The sequence below is a fragment of the Zalophus californianus genome, chromosome X (assembly GCF_009762305.2).
Source record: "Zalophus californianus isolate mZalCal1 chromosome X, mZalCal1.pri.v2, whole genome shotgun sequence".
NCBI lineage: Eukaryota > Metazoa > Chordata > Mammalia > Carnivora > Otariidae > Zalophus > Zalophus californianus.
In genome coordinates this window covers 56996574-57010372 of record NC_045612.1, presented here as the reverse complement: position 1 = coordinate 57010372, position 13799 = coordinate 56996574, and the positions used below count along the sequence as shown (strand labels likewise).

Here is a 13799-nt window from a genome sequence, read left to right as displayed (position 1 = left end):
GTCTTCTGCTCCTGAAAGTAATGGCCTTATGAAGAAGAGGTCATGTAGTGCCCAGCCTAGTGCTTCAGGGAGTGTCTCCTGTGTGTGCTATGTGTGCTCTGCTATTGTGTTTTGGCTGCTCTTTCCTTCAGACCAGTTGTCTGTACAGTCTTTACTTGCCTGCTGTTGACAGTGTTTCGTCCCTGGCCTGAATGTGTCAAGTTTTAACAAGGTGAGCCCTGGTCTGCTTGTTAAATGAGACCTGACACCACTTCCACCAGAGCTGAGGCCCCGCAGAATTCTCAGGTCAAGAGACTTGATGTGGGTGGGTGTTCACACTCATCTTTTTTGGGAGGGGCACTCTGTGCTGAAACTGAGGCAAGCTTGACTGAGAAGGGAAGACCTTGCCAAAGCAGGGGAGTAGGGCTTGGTCTAAGCAAATTAGGAACCCAGGGTTGGTTCTGGGCTACTTCCTGCTGGTAGCTTTGTGTTTATGCTGAGGTGCAGGGGAGGGAGATGGCACCAGCCATCTCCATTGTTCCAAAAGAGGCTTGTCTGTGAATGTTGACTCTCTGGACATGCTCCAATAAGAGCAAATAATCTCCCACTGTGCTCCCAGGCATTCTTCAGATCACTCTTTCCATGACATCTGCCCCTGGATTCTTTGCCTGCCTTCTCTCCAGGAAAAGGGCAGTGCCCTCAGGACTCTACCCCAGCTAAGCCCACTGACCTTTAAAACTCCTGGCTTTAAGCCCTGCTAGTTTCAAGAACTCACTGAATTCAGCCCACCTCATTTTCCAAACCAGTGGCTATGGGGAAATGTTCTTGTTGTGCATTCCCCTGTTGGTCTTCTTTCATGGTCCTTTCTTGTGATCACAGCTCCCTCCCCTCTGTAACACCCAGGATCCATTTCTCCCCTAAACCACATCTCTGCACCTTACTTTTTTGACGTGTCCACTTCTCTACCTTTAGTTGTGGAATTTGTTCTGTTAGTCTTAATGTCAATTTCTGAGGTATTTAGTATGATTTGATAATTATCTAGTTGTGTTCATGGAATGAAAGGCGCCTAGGGTTCACTTATTCCACCACCATCTTCCTCCCTCTCCCATTTACAGAATTGTTTTTTTTTAAAGATTTTATTTATTTATTTGAGAGAGAGAATGAGAGAGAGAGAGAGAGAGAGAGAGCATGAGAGGGGGGAGGGTCAGAGGGAGAAGCAGACTCCCCGCTGAGCAGGGAGTCCAATGTGGGACTTGATCCCGGGACTCCAGGATCATGACCTGAGCCGAAGGCAGTCGCTTAACCAACTGAGCCACCCAGGCGCCCTTACAGATTTGTTTATAATCCCAGCTTTTTGGCACAAAAAACTGAAATTTTAATTAGTATTGCTCATTGTTTTGCAAAATATTTGAATTGAGGTCACCATACCTTTTATATGATATTGACCATTTAGAGTCAGTTGACCTTCCAAAGTATTATCAGAAAATATAACACTGAACATTTTGAAAGAAATGTCATAATTATGAAATTTGATTTCTTTCTGGCAAATCCACTGTGAATTAGGGAAAGCCACAATAACCTGGTTCACCATCTTTGCTGTGTATTATATTGTCTTAACTCAGTGGTTTGCTGTAACAAAATAGTATAGACCAGGTAGCTTAAACGTAGTAAATTTATTTATCATAGTTCTAGAGACTGGAAACTCCAAGATCAAAGTGCCTTCTGATTCCTGGTGAGAGCTTTCTTTCTGGTTTGCAGATGATCACCTTCTCACTGTGTTCTCACATGGCAAAGATAGACAGGAAGCAAACTTTCTCATATCTCTTCTTAAAAGGGCATTAATCCCATCATGAGAGCTCCCCCAACTTCATTCCCTCCAAAAAAGTCCCATTTCCAAATACTTTCACATTAAGGATAGAGTTTCAACATATGAATTTAGGGGAGATATTCAGTCCACAGAATATACAATCTAATGTGATTATAGTGTCACCTTTGCTAGCTTCTCTACAATTAATGATCTGCTGGTATTTCCATTATATCTTTATTTTCAGCATTTTTAAAAATATTTTATTCATTGATTGGAGAGAGAGAGAGAGAGAGCAGGAGCAGTGGGGAGAGGCAGAGGGTGCGGGAGAAGCAGACTCTGCTGAGCCGGGAGCCCAAAAAGGTGGGGCTCGATCCCAGGACCCAGAGAGCATGAGCGGAGCTGAAGGCAGATTTTTAACCATCTGAGCCACCCAGGTACTCCTATGTTCAGCATTTTAAACCTTGGCTGCACAAAAATAATTTGTATCAGAAACATGTACAGAAAAAGATTAGGACACATTACACCAAAAGTCCAAAATACATGTTTAGTTATATTAAAATTTATGAAAGTTCACAAAAAGAGCTACCAAATTTATTCATATGTTTAAATTATTCTTAATTACATATCTTTTTTTTTTTTTACTTTCAAGTAAAACTTTACCTTTTTTCCATATCATTTAAAAATGTCCCTGGAAAAAAAAACAACAACATGCTGTGATATTAAAAGAAGTTTTCATATCCTTCTAAACACCTCCTCCTCTTCTTCAGCATAGTCTGTGTTAAGCTGATGCCTATGCTTTGCCACTGATGATCATGAGACTGTGATCCAAATTTCCTTTGGAAGCTGGTCTTACAGCATGTGATTTAAATATTAGGACTATACGATAGAGGTTATCAAGTTAGTGAATTGACTGGCCTACAAATTGCATTTAATTTCTAGCACTTAACATTTCTGGTTAAAGGTCGGGAAGCAACTATTTTAATATTTCTGCACTTCAATTTTCCTCCCTGTACTATAGATCTCTCTTTACACTTGTTTCGGTGTTTGCATTTCTTCTGATTGAGTCTATATCAGAAAACAGTTTATGTTAATGTATAAGTCATGTTAGCTCCTCATTTTAATTCAGGTAGACTCAATTGTCATTTGTTAACAAGCCCATTTGTTAACTAATTGAATCAGAATAAGCCACTGATACTTAGTTTAAAAAGTTTGTGGGTCCATCCGTATTTTTTGTTTTCCAATGATTGAGTCCCTATTATGCATCAGGTGGTTTTTAAGGTTTATAATCTAATGGGAAGAGACAAACAATAAACAGAATTAATAGTTTTATAATTTTTATTAAGCACTTAAATAGATAAAATGAACTCATGTACTATTTTGAAAACATGGTTTTGCAGATTTTGTTTTATACTCTGTATGACCCGGGCTCCTGAGTCATAGGAAGAATGGAAACTATATATAATGATTTGAATTTCCCTACATTCTCTGTTTAATATTTTAATAGTAGATGTTTTGTTACTGCAATATGTTTGTTTCTAATTTTAGGTTCTTTAGAAGAACTATGTGGGATGCAGACAACAGTAATTGAGTGTATTTTACCTAATATGTATTTTTATCATACAGCACTCTACTTGTGTTTCTTTGAATGCTCATAAACTCAAATAAATATAGCATTTAGTGTACTTATTCATATACTTAATATTTGCCTTGTCAGATAATGTTGAACATTAGAAAGAAATAAAAACCTCAAATTCCTATAATAGACTTAAACATTCAATGTTTTTTATTTGGGCCAGAATCCAATGGTGTGCTTGTAAACCAGATCTCCAAAAAAAAAAAAAAAAAAATCCAAAACAAGGCAAAATAAAAGAAAAACTCTGACTTATACCATTTTCCAATTTCTGTGTTGTAAATATTTCCATCATGGCTGATTTCAAGTTACCATCATTTTAACACCTGGCTCACAAAATTACTGAATATTTAGCAATTGGCCCTAGTTTGAACAGGCCCCCAAATAACACTTTCCTTTTAAAGCATTATATGAAATATGAAATGTTTATCAAATCAAACACTTCACGCCAATCTCCCTTCATAACCATTAAACAAAACAGAAATTTTCAAACTAGTTTACCACTAATTTCTATTTCTTCTTTTTAAGTTTTATTTATTTATTTATTTGAGAGAGAGTGCAAGAGAGCACAAGCAGGGGGAGCAGCAAAGGGAGAGGGAGATGCAGACTCCCAGCTGAGCAGGGAGCCTGATGCTGGGCTCAATCCCATGGCCCTGGGACCACGACCTAAGCAGAAAGCAGACACTTAACCAACTGGGCCACCCAGAACCAGGTGCCCCTTCAGAATAACATAATATGTTAACAAAAAGTTTGAGAAAACTCTATAAAAATTAATGAATAAGTAGTTTGTTTCTCAATGGAAATTATACCACCTTAACATAGACTGATGTCAAATTGAAAGGAACATGATTTCATTTGGGCCTTTTTCTTCTACCAATGTATAAATATTTCTACCTCAGTGTGAGAAATGTTTGGTAATCGAGGTGTGGATTCCTGCAAATGCCCTCAAATAGTGAAAACTAACACAAAGAAGAATAGACATGGCTGTCTATTCACCACAGCTGTCATCTTTTTTAAATTTTCTTTTCACAGGTAGGAGAGAAAACCATAGCTTTTTAGGGATCTGAGAAGTGATAGTATATATATATATATATATATATATATATATATATGTATGTATGTATGTATATTTATATATATATATATATATAGCTTATAGTTTAGTAAATTTCCCTATCTCCATGGATGTAAACTATGTAACCATTGTAATTAACAATGAGTTTTATTTTTTAAGATTTTATTTATTTATTTGAGAGAGTGTGAGAGAGCAAGCATGAGTGGGGGGAGGGGAAGAAGGAGAGGGAGAAACAGACTCACTGCTGAGCAGGGAGCCCAAGCATGGCTTGATCCCAGGACCCCCAGGATCATGACCTGAGCTGGGGGCAGACATTTAGTAGACTGAGCCACCCAGGCACCCGAACCATGAGTTTTAGATGCATAGAATATATTTACTATAACAACACTGTTCACTACAGTAACCACCAGCCACATGTGGCTATTTCAATTTAAATGAATTAAAGAAATGAAAACTTCAGTTGTTCTGTTGCAACTAACCACATTTCAAGTGCTCAATAGTCACATATCACTTGTGGCTACTACAAGTATAGAACATTGCATTATTGCAGAAAATTTTTTGGATAACACTGTTTTAGAGCATTAAGTAGGGTGGACAAAAAGTCATGAATCACTGGTAATCTTTGGGAAAAAAAGGTAATACAGACTAAAAAATCAGTAAGTATATTGCAATTAGCCTTGCAATTAGCCAAAAAAGATAGTTATTGCCGAATATTGGCTTATTAAGTTATTATTGTCATCATTTTTTGTTGGAAAAAGGGCAAGAACACAGAATTCACTGATTTCACAAGATTTAGTATGTGCAAAGGACTGTGTCACATTGCTTTGTCAAAAACACAAAAGTGAAACAGACATAAGATCCACCACCAAAAATGTTATAGAATTATATACTGTTTCTGGCTAGAACCATCATAGTTTGTTAGTGAAGTTAAATGAATTAAGAAGCAGATTTCACTGCTTGACTCATTTAGCAAAATCCCCTCCAGTTCTATCCGTGTTAATGCAAATGGTGAGTATTCATCCTTTCTGATGGCTGAGTAATATTCCATTGTATATATGCACCACATCTTCTTTATCCAATCCATCCATTGAAGGGCATTTCAGGTCCTTTCACAATTTGGCTATTGTGGCCATTGCTGCTATGAACATTGGCGTTCATGTGCCTCTTTTTTTCACTACATCTGTATCTTTGGAGTAAATACCCAGTAGGGCAATTGCTGGGGCATAGAGTAGCTCTATTTTTAACTTTTTGAGGAACCTCCATACTGTTTTCCAAAGTGGCTGTACCAACTTGCTTTCCCACCAATAGTGTAAGATGGTTCCCCTTTCTCCATATCCTCTCCAACATTTGTTGTTTCCTGCCTTGTTAATTTTTGCCATTCTAACTGGTGTAAGGTGGTATCTCAATGTGGTTTTGATTTGAATTTTCCTGATGGCTAATGATGATGAACATTTTTTTATGTGTCTGTTAGCCATTTGTATGTCTTTGATTATCATATGGTTTCTTTTTTTTTCTAAAGATTTTATTTATTCACTTGAGACACAGAGATACAGAGAGAGAACATGAGCAAGGGGAGAGGGAGAAGCAGGCTCCCCGCTGAGCCAGGAGCCCAATGTGGGGCTCGATCCCAAGACCCTGGGATCATGAAATGAGCCAAAGGCAGATGCTCAACCATCTGAGCTACCCAGGCATCCCTATGGTTTCACTTATATGTGGAACATAAGGAATAGCATGGAGGACATTAGGAGAAGGATGGGAAAATGAAGGGGGGAATTGGAGGGGGAGACGAACCATTAGAGACTATGGACTTCAAGAAACAAACTGAGGATTTCAGAGGGGAAGGGGGTGGAGGACGGGTTAACTTGATGATGGGTATTAAGGAGGGCACATATTGCAATGAGCACTGGGTATTATATGCAAGCAATGAATCATGGAACACTACATCAAAAAATAATGAAGTACTGTATGGTTATTAACATAACATAATTTTAAAAAAAGATGTTATGTGTTATCTGAAGCTACAGTCATCTCAAGGCTCAAATTGGGAAGAATCCACTTCACTCACATGGCTGTTGCTGGCCTCAAAGATTGACTTTTAAAGATCTCTTGATAGGACATCCTCTCTAGATGGTAGCCAGCTTCTCCCAGAATGAACAATCCAAGAGATAGTAAGGGAGAACACACAAGACAGAAATCACTATTTTATAACTTAATCTCAAAAAGAATATGCCATTGTTTCTGCCATATTCATTTTCTTAGAAACAATTCAGTAAGCCAAGCCCACACTCAAGGGGAAAGGATTACACAAAGGCAGGAGTACTAGCAGGCAGTGACCACTGAGCATCATCTTGGAAACTGCCTACCACACGTGCTATCTACTAAAACTGAACAAAAGGCGTACCCTATAACTCAACAACTTCATTTCTAGGTATGACATTACAAAAATGCATGCATTTGTATACCAGAAAATATGTACAAAAATGTTCACAGCAGCATTATGCATAGTGGACAAAAACTACTAACAACCCAATGTCTATTGGAATGAATAAATCAATCATGATCTATTCATGCAGTGGAATACTTCACATTAAAGAAAATGAAGGAACTACTGTTATATGCAACATAATGTATAAAATAGCAAGTCCTGGCACATAAGAGTGCATAACACATATAAAAGTTCAAATAGAAAACTAGTCTATGATGTTAGAAGTCAAAATAAGTGATTATGGTTGGAGAGGAAAGGGGCTAGCGACTGGAAGTAGGCATGTGGGAGCCTTCTGGAGTGCTGGTAGTATTTAAGTTTCTTAATCTGGATAGTGTTATATGGGTGAGTTCACTTTGTGAAAGTTTGTACATTAGTGTTTTGTGTACTTTTTTGTATATATTTTATATTCAATTACACAGTATTAATAAAAGACGAAGCATGTCAAAAAAAGAAAAAAAAAGAAGCAGATTTCGTTGGAGGCAGTATGGCCTAATGGGTAGGAGCATGGGCTCTGAAGTCAGACTGCCTTCCTGTATTTAAGTTCTGGTTCCACTATTCCTTGTTATGTGACTTTAGGCAAATTAATCTACCTGTATCTCAGTTAGCCTCATCTTCCAGTGAATTGGTGAGAGTACTTATATCTACCTCATAGTGTTAACATGAGACTAAATGAGACAAAGCTTGTCAACACACTTAGAGCACTGTTTAGCATTTAGTAGTCAGTATATATTAGCAAATATTATTCTATTTTATTATGTTTTATACTCAAGGATCCATACAGAGATACTAATAAGTAGAAACCAATATTATGGCCAAGAGTTAGCCTGAGAAAGAAGTAACTTCCCTTATATACATTCTTCTGTATAACTCTTATCAGTACCAGAACCAAGGGTTCCCCCACCATTAGATGCATATACAGGTATTGAGCCCTCCCTCTACAGAGCATTTGTTCACCTGTCACGGCTGATTTGATCTCCATGCAGAAAAAAAAAAGAGTCAGGAATCTGGTGGGGACTGGAGAGGGGTGTCTATTCTAATACCAAAATTGATCTGATTTGTATTTTATTTTAAATCATCTTTGAATGTTTATGTGTGGATTATTTAGTCTTTAGTTTGAACTATGAATATTTACATCCCATGTGAAAATACTGATAGACCTTCTTTCCATCCCCAATAGGTACATTAGACACTAAAAAATGTTTGTTGCATTGAGTTAAAAAAATAATGATTCATTGGATATTAAACTTTGGGGAGTATTTCTAACATAAATGATCATTAGTGATACAGAGTTTGATTTCAAAACTGGAAAAGACATTACAGGTTGCAAACAAATGTTTTGTTGTTGTTTTGTTTTGTTTTTGGGGGGTTTTTGTTTTGTTTTGTTTTGTTTTGTTTTTGTTTTTGTTTAGTCAAAAATTAGTTTGGGAATATTGTTACTCCAAGTACGTATTCTTTAGTTCCATCCCAGATTCCTTTACTATTGGCTCAGCTAGAAGCATTTTTTTAAAAGATTTTATTTATTTATTTGAGAGAAAGAATGAGAGAGAGAGAGCACGTGAGAGGGGGGAGGGTCATAGGGAGAAGCAGACTCCCCGCTGAGCAGGGAGCCGATGCAGGACTCGATCCCGGGACTCCAGGATCATGACCTGAGCCGAAGGCAGTCGACTAACCAGCTGAGCCACCCAGGTGCCCTCAGCTAGTAGCATTTGTATCTAATAACTAATATAGGTATAGCAGGAACTGGAAATTGCATTATGATCATTACGCTTGCAAGGCTATTCATCCTTCAGTTATATTACTGAGTGTGGCAAAATCCTGAGACCAAAAGAGGTAAAATACCTGACTGGTATGAAAATCTATTTCCTATTTGACAGTTAAGTACCTTATTTTTTTGTGGGAAGCTTTTTTTTAAGTTTTTATTTTAATTCCAGTTAATTAACATACAGTGTTATATTAATTTCAGGTGTTCAGTATAGTGATTCAACAATTCCATACATCATAAGATACTTTGTAATATGAGTGTGCCATAGTTTTTTCTGATAACAAATTTGAGAAATTTAAGTAGGAAGCTGTTATTTGGCTGTTTACCAGTACCATCTGATTAGCTCTGCTTTTTGTTTGGCCGAGCAGCTGGCAATTAATGAATTGATAGGAAATGGTCACAAGGCAGTGGCATTAACATGTGAACATCTGGTATTAAAGTTAATCGACACAGAGAGGGTTTTTATGATAATTTAAATTCACTGAAAAAAATCACTATTTGTGTCTTTATTTTAAATTCTATACTTGAAACTAATATTCCACTTTATTTTAACTAACTAGAATTTAAATAAAACTTGAAAAAGAAAAACAATGCTCTATGGAAAGACAAAGCAATTACTGTCTTTTAGAACATAAGGTGAAGATGCATTGAGTGAGAACTGAGGTGTGTGTGTGTGTGTGTGTGTGTGTGTGTGTGTGTGTGTGTTTGGGTGGGTGGCAGAGGTCCAAGCCCAAAACATAATTTGGAAGCCTTGTATTTTCCCACTGAACTACCCATTTTCCCAATCGAGGGCATTTGCAAGCTATGAACAGATATTATGACTGATTCTCTTAAGCTGTCAGCCTCTTCCAGAACAAGTTGATCTCATTGAAGATGTGAAAGGGTCCTTTGCCCTAATATAACATAGATCACATGTAGGGTATGCCTATGATTTTGGACTGTTTCATGGTTACATGTTCCAGATGCATCCCCAATCTGCCTATTTTTTTTAATTCAAGAAAAACCTGCCATATTCACTTATGTTAACTTTAATAAAATTGTAAATTGGTGATTGTGGAAAACAGACTAATTCTTTTTTTCATAATAAGGATTTATTTGTTTATTCAGTTTAGAGAGAGAGCATGAGCAGGGGTAGGGCCAGAAGGAGAGGGAGAGAGAATCCACAGGTTCCCTGCTAAGCACAGAGCCTAATGTCGGGCTTGATCCCAGGACCCCAAGATCATGATCTGAGCCAAAACCAAGAGTTGGCCACTTAACTGTCCGAGCCACCCAGGCACCCCCACAGACTAATTCTTAAACTGATTTGTAATGATCCATAAGTTGTCATGTTTCCAATATTATTCAGAAACCAAATTTGGGCCTCGTATTCTTCCTCAGGAATAGTAGTAACCCAAATTAGCAGCAACAATGAATAAACTTTTCATTTCCCTGTCCCTGATTTTATTATTAAAATCTGTCAAGTTACAATCTGTTCTGTTTCTGCAGGAACTCTGGCGACAGTACAGAAGAAGCACATCAATTTAATATAAAATATCAAGACAAATGCCTGGATAAAATATTTAGCACTCAGACAAACTTCCAAAAGCCACTCCTCAGCAGTGAACTGCCATTAAATCCTTTAGGAACTCATTAATAGATTAACATTTGGAAGTATAATTACAGTGAGAGTTGAATTCCAATTAAAAATAAAAAGACAAATTATATAATACATAATCACACTGAATACTTGATAATAATATAATAAAATGTCAGAGGTAACAATTTAACATTGATTGATACAGTTGTTAGTAAAGGGCAACTACACACATGTACACATACATATAAATACATGTTTAATATGCATTTATTAGTACTTCATACATTCCATGTATACCACCATATTTCCAAGGACATAAAGGAATATATTGAGATGAAATAAAGGATCTGCATGAAAATGGGCAGATTTGATACTTTACTGCCAATAAACTAAATCCTAAACCAAACTGACTGTGTTAAACCTTGTATAAAACTGAATTTTCTAAGCGTTGACCCTATTTTTTATTAAGGTTCAAGTGTACTTTCAAATGATTTAATATGATGAATGTCTCCTTTGACCATTTGTGATATATACCTCCCAAAAGGGGAAAAGTATGATAAAAGAGGGGATAGCATGTACTAATTAATAACATTTTCTGTAATGTTTCTTTCATTTTAGGCGTAAGCCTTGAACTATACATATATGCTAAAATCTGAGTTGTTATTACAGATAATTTTACTAATTGCAGGGGAAATGGGGATTTGATTGGGTAAGGATGTATCAATTTTGGAAATGTTTCCCCTTTGCTACTTTGAATCTGGAGAAGACCTGTAGTGTTTCAGAAGAGCTACAGCTGTTGTCAATGGGCCCAAATGAAATACATGAAGTGTAACAAGGTTGTAAAATCATAAATGCCAAATAAAATTAAGTCATCAATGACTAAAAATGATTGGGGTTTTAGAGTTGCAATTTTCGTTTTTAAATACCCCTATTGATTTGTTGCAAATACTGTTAACCCTGTATTTGGCAAATGATGAGTACATTATCACTTGTGTTCTCATTTGTAATAAAACAGATTAACTTGCTGTGAAATTTTAACTAGGCTGAGACACAACAGTAGCCACCTAATGAACCAAAGCACATTTCAGTTAAGTAGCTAAATAGATGCATACTGATTATAGGGATGAAAAATGGATCTGTTTACTTGCAAAGAAGAAATTGTTCATAGAACTATTAATTATTTAAGAGAAATTAAACATTTCCAGCTCTACACAGATATATATATATATTTTTAAACCCACCTAAATCTTAATCAATATAAGGCACTGAGCTTATATAATACAGTTTACATGGTGAAAAAAGTCTGACCTCTGTGATGCCATAGGAAAACAATAACAATGTACTGAACCTTGATTGAATTTGGAAAGTGCAGGCAATGAAATCTTAAAGCAGATATATTACTTTATGCAAAATGTTACTGTCACTCTAAATCATGTTTTTTTAAATTATGTTGTTAGTCACCATACAGTACTTCATTATAAATCATTTTTTCAAAGTTAGTTTATTGTTTCACCTAATATGGTGTTGAAAATGTCAAAGACAGAGTTGAAGAGTAAGTTATTTGAGTTAATATTATTTGATCTTTTACTAATTTTAAGCATTTGGGGGGATCTTCCTTTATAGTATTGTATTTTTTCTCATTTTCATAGCATTTTTCTATTTGTGTAGATGTCCTTTCAACTTTTAAAAAAAATTCAAAATGAGCTTTCATTTTTTATTAGGCAGAGTGGCCAAGAGCAAGTATCATTGTCAGTTGGATTCTCTTGTTTTTCCAAACAATCAATTTTATGAAACAACTTAAAAATTTTCCATTTTTATTATGGTGGCATATATTGCTGTGTGTATGACTCCTGTTTGTCACCATACAGTGATTTTGTTTGCTCAGTTCTATTTTTGTCTAGTAACTGCTGTACTTTGTCCCTGTCCATTTATTCAGATGCCCATGAAACTTAAATGTAGTTCATTGAATTACATATTTTTTCAACAAATTTTCAATGTTACAACTCAAAGACAAATACTGAATGTTCTACACTTTATATATGTATTTTGGCAGAGAATCGTTGAGGACAGTGAAAGCCAAAAAAACAAAAAACAAAAACAAAACAATTTTGACCTTATATATAAAAATCCTTGCATTGGTGTGTGTTTGTGTTCATATACTATTTAAAGAACATATTTTTGACCATGACAGTTTAAGTTGAATTTCACAATCAATGAACTACTAGTCTTCTCAGAAAGTAAAAGAATGTAGTACAAAGGATATATATATATCTTGCTGTCTATCCCCATTCCATCACTCTGGAATACAAGTGTAATTATTTAGAAAATAAAATCTTGATTCTTTTCTTCTGCTTTGCTTATATGTTTCTTTTTATTTTGTGCTGTACATGTAGTGTTACAACTAGATATTTATCTGTATAGTAAATATAAATGAAATGTATATTTCTATGTCTTAAAACATTTGTTTTTGAGGTATGACAACAGTTATAGAGCCTTTGAAGTGTAACATAAATTTATTATAATTATCAGTATTTAATTAGGATATAATATTGCAGCTAATATACTCAAAGTCTACTATTCATTTTATTAAAAATATCAGATGTTAATTATATGCTAAACAATAATATAAAACACCATTTAAAAACAAAACTACATTGATGATTGTATTAGTGTTTTATTTCTGCTATAACAAAATATGACAAATTTAGTGGCTTGTAACAATGCACATTTATTTTCTTATGGTTCTGTAAGTCGGATGTCTAACATAGACGCCACTGAGCTAAAATCAAGGTGTTGGCAGGGCTGCATTTCTTTCTGTAGCTTCCAGCAATGAATCCATTTCCTTGCTTTTCCACCTTCTAGAAGCCACCCACATTTCTTGCCTCCTGGTTCCCTTCATCCATCTTCAAAGCCAGAAAGGTTACATTTCTCTCATTATTCTTCCATAATATCTTCCTCTGACCTTCCCTTTCTGCCTCTAAGTGTAATTTATCTACCTCAATATTCTCAATCACATCTGAAAAATCCATTTACCATGTGATGTAACATATTCACATGTGATGCAACATATTTATAGGTCTCAGTCATTAGGATGTGGAGTGGCCATTTTGGGGGCCACTATTCTGCCTGCTACTATTCTGCCTGCTACAATGATAGACATTGCAAAATGTTAACTTCTGCTAATGAAATAATAAGCTTTAACTCTCGTGCTATTACTTTTGTATTTAAACAAACAACAGTTTTCTTTAGGGAATTTATAAATTTTAGGCCTCTCATGCAAAATCAATGTGAAAGTGTACAAGTACTTATTTGAAAAACAAATTCTTAATGTTATGATGATTAGAATACTGATGTAATTACAGATAATTATAACATTTAAGAAATTTATTATGGATGAACTAAATACTTTATAGAACAAACATTCTCTGTCCCAGCATGTCTATTACCCTGTCACATTTATTGCATATATGCATAAACATAGCAAT

The 13799-nt window shown here is 35.6% G+C and overlaps 1 protein-coding gene across 1 annotated transcript in view; it reads left to right on the top strand.

The window, feature by feature from the left end:
- Positions 1 to 13799, top strand: part of DACH2 (dachshund family transcription factor 2) — a 927084-nt gene that overhangs the window by 791479 nt on the left and 121806 nt on the right. The gene's annotated exons all lie outside the window — the stretch shown is intronic.